Source organism: Triticum dicoccoides, unplaced genomic scaffold, assembly GCF_002162155.2.
Source record: "Triticum dicoccoides isolate Atlit2015 ecotype Zavitan unplaced genomic scaffold, WEW_v2.0 scaffold176827, whole genome shotgun sequence".
Lineage (NCBI taxonomy): Eukaryota > Viridiplantae > Streptophyta > Magnoliopsida > Poales > Poaceae > Triticum > Triticum dicoccoides.
Genome location: NW_021224112.1, coordinates 1 through 8,430, shown reverse-complemented (window position 1 = coordinate 8,430; position 8,430 = coordinate 1). Strand labels below are relative to the sequence as shown.

The window sequence follows — 8,430 nt, the reverse complement described above, 5'->3', positions numbered from 1 at the left end:
GGGGGGGGGGCGCCCCCTTCCTTCCTACTCCTTCTCCCTTCCCTTTCCTTCTCTCTTACTCCTACTACATGGAAGGGCTCCTAGTTCTACTAGGAAAAGGGGAATCCTACTCCCGGTGGGAGTAGGACTCCCCTAGGGCGCGCCATAGAGAGGGCCGGCCCTCCCCTCCTCCACTCCTTTATATACGGGGGCAGGGGGCACCCCATAGACACACAAGTTGATCTTCGTGATCGTTCCTTAGCCGTGTGCGGTGCCCCCCTTCACCATATTCCACCTCGGTCATATTGTAGTGGTGCTTAGGCGAAGCCCTGCGGCGGTAGAACATCAAGATCGTCACCACGCCGTCGTGCTGACGAAACTCCTCCCCGACGCTTTGCTGGATCGGAGCCCAGGGATCGTCATCGAGCTGAACGTGTGCCAAGAACTCGGAGGTGCCGGAGTAACGGTGCTTGGATCGGTTGGATCGGGAAGACATACGACTACTTCCTCTACGTTGCGTCAACGCTTCCGCTTCGGTCTACGAGGGTACGTAGACAACAGTCTCCCCTCTCGTTGCTATGCATCACCATGATCTTGCGTGTGCGTAGGAAATTTTTTGAAATTACTACGTTCCCTAACAGTGGCATCCGAGCCTGGTTTTATGCGTTGATGTTATATGCACGAGTAGAACACAAGTGAGTTCTGGGCGATACAAGTCATACTGCTTACCAGCATGTCATACTTTGGTTCGGCGGTATTGTTGGATGAAGCGGCCCGGACCGACATTACGCGTACGCTTACGCAAGACTGGTTCTACCGACGTGCTTTGCACACAGGTGGCTGGCGGGTGTCAGTTTCTCCAACTTTAGTTGAACCGAGTATGGCTATGCCCGGTCCTTGCGAAGGTTAAAACATCACTAACTTGACGAACTATCATTGTGGTTTTGATGCGTAGGTAAGAACGGTTCTTGTTAAGCCCGTAGCAGCCACGTAAAACTTGCAACAACAAAGTAGAGGATGTCTAACTTGTTTTTGCAGGGCATGTTGTGATGTGATATGGTCAAGACGTGATGAGATATAAGTTGTTGTATGAGATGATCATGTTTTTTTGAAGTTATCGGCAACTGGCAGAAGCCTTATGATTGTCTCTTTATTGCATAAGATGCAAGCGCCAAATAATTGCTTTACTTTATCGCTATGCGATAGCAATAGTTGCAAGAGCAATAGTTTGCGAGACAACCATGTGACGACACATTGATATAGATCAAGATGATGGAGATCATGGTGTCATGCCGGTGACGATGGTGATCATAATGGTGCTTCGGAGATGGAGATCACAAGCACAAGATGATAATGGCCATATCATGTCACTTATATTGATTGCATATGATGTTTATCTTTTATGCATCTTATCTTGCTTTGATTGACGGTAGCATTTTAAGATGATCTCTCACTAATTATCAAGAAGTGTTCTCCCTGAGTATGCACCGTTGCCAAAGTTCGTCGTGCCCAGACACCACATGATGATCGGGTGTGATAAGCTCTACGTCCATCTACAACGGGTGCAAGCTAGTTTTGCACACGCGGAATACTCAGGTTAAACTTGACGAGCCTAGCATATGTAGATATGGCCTCGGAACACGGAGACCGAAAGGTCGAGCGTGAATCATATAGTAGATATGATCAACATAGTGATGTTCACTATTGAAAACTACTCCATCTACGTGATGATCGGTTATGATTTAGTTGATTTGGATCACGTGATGACTTAGATGACTAGAGAGATGTCTGTCTAAGTGGGAGTTCTTAAGTAATATGATTAATTGAACTTAAATTTATCATGAACTTAGTCCTGGTAGTATTTTGCAAATTATGTTGTAGATCAATAGCTCGCGTTGTTGCTTTCATATGTTTATTTTGATATGTTCCTAGAGAAAAACTGTGTTGAAAGATGTTAGTAGCAATGATGCGGATTGGATCCGTGATCTGAGGTTTATCCTCATTGCTGCGCAGAAGAATTATGTCCTTGATGCATTGCTAGGTGACAGACCTGTTGCAGGAGCAGATGCAGACGTTATGAACGTTTGGCTAGCTCAATATGATGACTACTTGATAGTTTTGTGCACCATGCTTTATGGCTTAGAACCGGGACTACAAAATGTTTTTAAAACATCATGGAACATATAAGATGTTTCAAGAGATGAAATTGGTATTTCAGACTCATGCCCTTGTCAAGAGGTATGAGACCTCTGAAAAATACTTCGCCTAAAAGATGGAGGAGAATTGCTCAACTAGTGAGCAAGTACTTAGATTGTCTGAGTACTACAATCGCTTGAATCAAGTGGGAGTTAATCTTCCAGATAAGATAGTGGTTGACAGAATTCTCTAGTCACCATCACTAAGTTACTAGAACTTCGTGATGAGCTATAGTATGAAAGGGATGACGAAAACGATTCCCGAGCTTTTCGTGATGTTGAAATCAACGAAGGTAGAAATCAAGAAAGAGCATCAAGTGTTGATGATTGACAAGACCACTAGTTTCAAGAAAAGGGCAAAGGGAAAGAAAGGGAAACTTCAAGCAGAATGGCAAACAAGTTGTCACTCCCGTGAAGAAGACCAAAGCTGGACCAAAGCCTGAAATTGAGTGCTTACACTACAAAGGAAATGGTCACTGGAAGCAGAAATGCCCTGAATATTTGGTGGATAAGAAGGATGGCAAAGTGAACAAGGGTATATTTGATATACAGGTTATTGATGTGTGCCTTACTAGTGTTTATAGTAGCCCCTAAGTATTTGATACTTGTTCGGTTGCTAAGATTAGTAACTCGAAACAGGAGTTACAGAATAAACAGAGACTAGTTGAAGGGGAAGTGACGATGAGTGTTGGAAGTAGTTCCAAGATTGATATGATCATCATCGCACACTCCCTATACTTTCGAGATTAGTGTTAAACCTAAATAAATATTATTTGGCGTTTGCGTTGAGCATGAATATGATTTGATCATGTTTATTGCAATACGGTTATTCATTTAAAGTCAAAGAATAATTGTTGTTCTGTTTACATGAATAAAACCTTCAATGGTCATACACCCAATGAAAATAGTTTATTGGATCTCGATCGTAGTGATACACATATTCATAATATTGATGCCAAAAGATGCAAAGTTAATAATGATAGTGCAACTTATTTGTGGCACTGCCGTTTGGGTCATATCGGTGTAAAGCGCATGAAGAAACTCCATAAAGATGGATTTTCGGAATCACTTGGTTATGAATCATTTGATGCTTGCGAACCGTGCCTTTTGGGAAAGATGACTAAAACTCCGTTCTCCAGAACAATGGAACGAGCTACTGATTTATTGTAAATAATACATATCGATGTATGCGATCCAATGAGTATTGATGCTCGTGGCGAGTATCGTTATTTTCTGACTTTCACAGATGATTTGAGCAGATATGGGTATATCTACTTAATGAAACACAAGTCTGAAACATTTGAAATGTTCAAAGAAATTCAGAGTGAAGTGAAGAATCATCGTAACAAGAAAATAAAGTTTCTACGATCTAATCGTGGAGAAGAATATTTGAGTTACGAGTTTGGCCTTCATATAAAAACAATGTGGAATAGTTTCACAGTTCACACCACCTGGAACACTATAGCGTTATGGTGTGTCCGAACGTCGTAACCGCACTTTATTGGATATTGTGCGATCAATGATGTCTCTTACCGATTTACCAATATCATTTTGGGGTTATCCATTAGAGATAGTTGCATTCACGTTTAAATAGGGCACCATCAAAATCCGTTGAGACGACGCCTTATGAACTGTGGTTTGGCAAGAAACCAAAATTGTCGTTTCTTAAAGTTTGGAGTTGCGATGCTTATGTGAAAAAGGTTTTCAACCTGATAAGCTCGAACCCAAATCGGAGAAAGTGCGTCTTCATAGAATACCCAAAGGAAACTGTTGGGTACACCTTCTATCACAGATCCGAAGGCAAAACATTCGTTGCTAATAATGGATCCTTTCTAGAGAAGGAGTTTCTCTCGAAAGAAGTAAGTGGGAGGAAAGTAGAGCTTGATAAGGTAATTTGTACCTTCTCCCGAATTGGAAAGTAGTTCATCATAGAAATCAGTTCTAGTGATTCCTACACCAATTAGTGATGAAGCTAATGATAATGATCATGAAGCTTCAGATCAAGTTACTACCGAACTTTGTAGATCTTTCAGATTAAGATCCGCACTAGAGTGGTACGGCAATCCTATTCTGGAAATCATGTTACTAGACCATGATAAACCTACGAACTATGAGGAAGCGATGATGAGCCCAGATTCCGGGAAATGGTTTGAGACCAAGAAATCTGAGATGGGATCCATGTATGAGAACAAAGTGTGGACTTTGATTGATTTGCCCGATGATCGGCAAGTCATAGAAAATAAATGGATCTTCAAGAGGAAGACGGACGCTGATAGTAGTGTTACTATCTACAAAGCTCGACTTGTCGCAAAAGGTTTTCGACAAGTTCAAGGTGTTGACTACGATGAGAGTTTCTCACTCGTATCTATGCTTAAGTCTGTCCGAATCATGTTAGCAATTGCCGCATTTTATGAAATCTGGCAAATGGATAAACAAAACTGCATTCCTTAATGGATTTATTAAAGAAGAGTTGTATATGATGCAACCAGAAGGTTTTGTAAATCCTAAAGGTGCTAACAAAATGTGCAAGCTCCAGCGATCCATTTATGGACTGGTGCAAGCATCTCGGAGTTGGAATAAATGCTTTGATAGTGTGATCAAAGCATATGGTTTTATATAGACTTTTGGAGAAGCCTGTATTTACAATAAAGTGAGTGGGAGCACTACCGCCTTTCTGATAAATATATGTGAGTAACATATTGTTGATCAGAAATGATGTAGAATTTTTCTGGAAAGCATAAAGGAGTATTTGAAAGGAGTTCTTTAAAAGAAAGACCTCAGTGAAGCTGCTTAAATATTGAGCATCAAGATCTATAGAGATAGATCAAGACGCTTGATAAGTTTTTCAATGAGTACATACCTTGACAAGATTTTGAAGTAGTTCAAAATGGAACAGTCAAAGAAAGAGTTTCTTGCATGTATTACAAGGTGTGAAATTGAGTAAGACTCAAAGCCCGACCATGGCAGAAAATAGAAAGAGAATGAAAAGTCATTCCCTATGCCTCAGTCATAGGTTCTATAAAGTATGCTATGCTGTGAACCAGACCTATTGTATACCTTGCTCTGAGTTTGGCAAAGGAATACAATTTTGATCTAATAGTAGATCACTGGATAGCGGTCAAGAATATCCTTAGTGAGGACTAAGGAAATATTTCTCAATTATGGAGGTGATAAAAGAGCCCGTCATAAAGAGTTACAACAGTGCAAGATTTTACACCGATCCAGATGACTATAAGTCTCAATCTGGATACATATTGAAAGTGGGAGCAATTAGCTATAGTAGCTCCGTGCAGAGCATTGTAGACATAGAATATTTGCAAAATACATACGGCTCTCAATATGACAGACCCATTGACTAAGCCTCTCTCACGAGCAAAACATGATCACACCTTAGTACTCTTTGGGTGTTAATCACATAGCGACGTGAACTAGATTATTGACTCTAGTAAACCCTTTGGGTGTTGGTCACATGACGATGTGAACTATGGGTGTTAATCATATACAGATATGAATATTGGTGTTAAATCACATGGCGATGTGAACTAGATTATTAACTCTAGTGCAAGTGGGAGACTGAAGGAAATATGCCCTAGAGGCAATAATAAAGTTATTATATATTTCCTTATTTCATGATAAATGTTTATTATTCATGCTAGAATTGTATTAACCGGAAACATAATACATATGTGAATACATAGACAAACATAGTGTCACTAGTATGCCTCTACTTGACTAGCTCGTTAATCAAAGATGGTTATGTTTCCTAACCATGGACAATGAGTTGTTATTTGATTAACGGGATCACATCATTAGGTGAATGATCTGATTGACATGACCCATTCCATTAGCTTAGCACCTGATCGTTTAGTATGTTGCTATTGCTTTCTTCATGACTTATACATGTTCCTATGACTATGAGATTATGCAACTCCCGTTTGCCGGAGGAACACTTTTTGTGCTACCAAACGTCACAACGTAACTGGGTGATTATAAATGTGCTCTACAGGTGTCTCCAAAGGTACATGTTGGGTTGGCGTATTTCGAGATTAGGATTTGTCACTCCGATTGTCGGAGAGGTATCTCTGGGCCCTCTCAGTAATACACATCACATAAGCCTTGCAAGCATTGCAACTAATGAGTTAGTTGTGAGATGATGTATTACGGAACGAGTAAAGAGACTTGCCGGTAACGAGATTGAACTAGGTATTGGATACCAACGATCGAATCTCGGGCAAGTAACATACCGATGACAAAGGGAACAACATATGTTGTTATGCGGTTTGACCGATAAAGATCTTCGTAGAATATGTAGGAGCCACTATGAGCATCCAGGTTCCGCTATTGGTTATTGACCGGAGATGTGTCTCGGTCATGTCTACATTGTTCTCGAACCGTAGGGTCCGCACGCTTAAGGTTTCGATGACAGTTATATTATGAGTTTATGAGTTTTGATGTACTGAAGGAGTTCGGAGTCCCGGATGAGATTGGGGACATGACGAGGAGTCTTGAAATGGGAGTTCATTGTTGTGATGTAGGAAATTAGATAGCAGAATTTAACAATAATCGAGAAGAACAACCAATAAACGTGTATAGATGGGATGTAAAATAATGCAATCATTCATTTATCTGCAAACATAATTGCAGAAAGCATGGGAAAATAATAATCATAGAATTATAGAGGATAACCTCATAGTAAGTAGCAAGATAGTGTACCGGCAGGCGACTGGAACTCCAAATTTCTCCGAGCATTATAACTTGTATGAGAGTAACAAACCAACAACATACATGAAGGAAGAAAATAAATAGCATGGTGAGGCTAATTTCAGCGGTATAATCAGGGATTAAGGTAAGATGGTACTTACTGGTATGTCTCCTAATAAATTCACCGTCACAGAACAAATGTACTCCCATATTCGTGTTTCTGTGAAAATCATGTATCGTGGTAACCCTGCAGTATTGCTTAATTGCCAGACATAAAATTAATCTAAAAATTGTTAACTTCCAGAAAATAGTGGACTGAAAATTTATTTAGTCAATAAATAGAACATGGGTTGAGGAGGGGCGGTTAGTTGTTCATATGGCTGCATGGATATTTCTTTTCTAAGTTTACAACAGAGTGCACGAAGGTGAAATTTGGTGGTCATCTGCATATATTGTGAATGTCCTTGTGGATCTGTTGTTGACTCATATGGGTATGAAGAAGAGAACAGGTGGATGATATTGGTGACGAAGATATCAATGGGTATGAAAGATTTAAATGGGTACAGTTGCACATGTACTCAAAAGCAACGCCACATGTTTGTTTAAATGGCAAGAGTAATAAGAATATACAAAATGAAGTACTAAAGTGTAGTCAGGACATGACTCATCTTCTTTGTACAAATAATCTTGTCCATCTATAGTTCTCACCTGAAAACTTCAAGGCACCTCATACCAAAATACGATGCACTGTCGAAACTCTGACGTGTTGCTGCACGAAATGATAAGCGATTAAGGTTAGTTAGTACGATCCCACAAAAAAGGATAAGGAAACAGAATAGCATATCAGAATGGATTCCAACAATCTGAACTTCCCATATTCCTGAAAATTGGCTCCTTTTTCTCGACCACCTGAAAATTAGCTCCATCCAAATGAAAGTTTCCAGCTTGTATGATACGCCTGAATCCACTGTCATCTGCATTGACAAACTTCACTGGTGGAAAAACAGGCTTCCGTCCAGCCCCATAAGTCGCGAAGCTGTAGGAACCGCGACTAATGGGACCTTTAGTCGCGGTTCTGGAGGTGAACCGCGACCAAAGGCCTGGGCCCAGGGCGCTCGATGGCCAGCTGGCGCACGTGAGGGTCTTTAGTCGCGGTTGGCGAGGACAACCGCGACTAAAGGCCTTCGGGCACCTTTAGTCACGGTTTGCCAGGCCAACCGCAACTAAAGCCCCTCCCCTATATATACCCATCCAGCAGCCAACACTTAGCCATTTGGAGCCATTCTCTTCACAAGTGGGTGTAGGTTTGCTTTTGGTTCCTCTTATGCACATAAGGTGTTTGATGAAATGCCCCAAGAGCATGAAACAAACATGACATGAAGTGTTGGAGCCACACTCCTCGATCGCGGTTAGCAACTTGATGAACCTTTGATGTGTCATTGATAAAATATGCATGTGTGCAGTTCATTGTTTAATTTATATTGTTTGTAGCTAGTTAGTTTAACAAATGCATGATGGTTAATTATATATTTTATATTATAATAATGCAGATGAA

The 8,430-nt window shown here is 40.6% G+C and overlaps 1 long non-coding RNA gene across 1 annotated transcript; it reads right to left on the bottom strand.

Moving 5' to 3' along the window:
- Window positions 1–6,863: 6,863 nt before the first annotated feature.
- LOC119344628 lies at window positions 6,864–7,905 on the bottom strand. The gene is made up of 3 exons (XR_005166748.1): window positions 7,584–7,905; window positions 7,037–7,133; window positions 6,864–6,928 (listed from the first exon to the last, which is right to left on the bottom strand). It is a non-coding gene; the product is annotated as an uncharacterized LOC119344628 (long non-coding RNA).
- Between the last annotated feature and the right edge of the window lie 525 nt (window positions 7,906–8,430).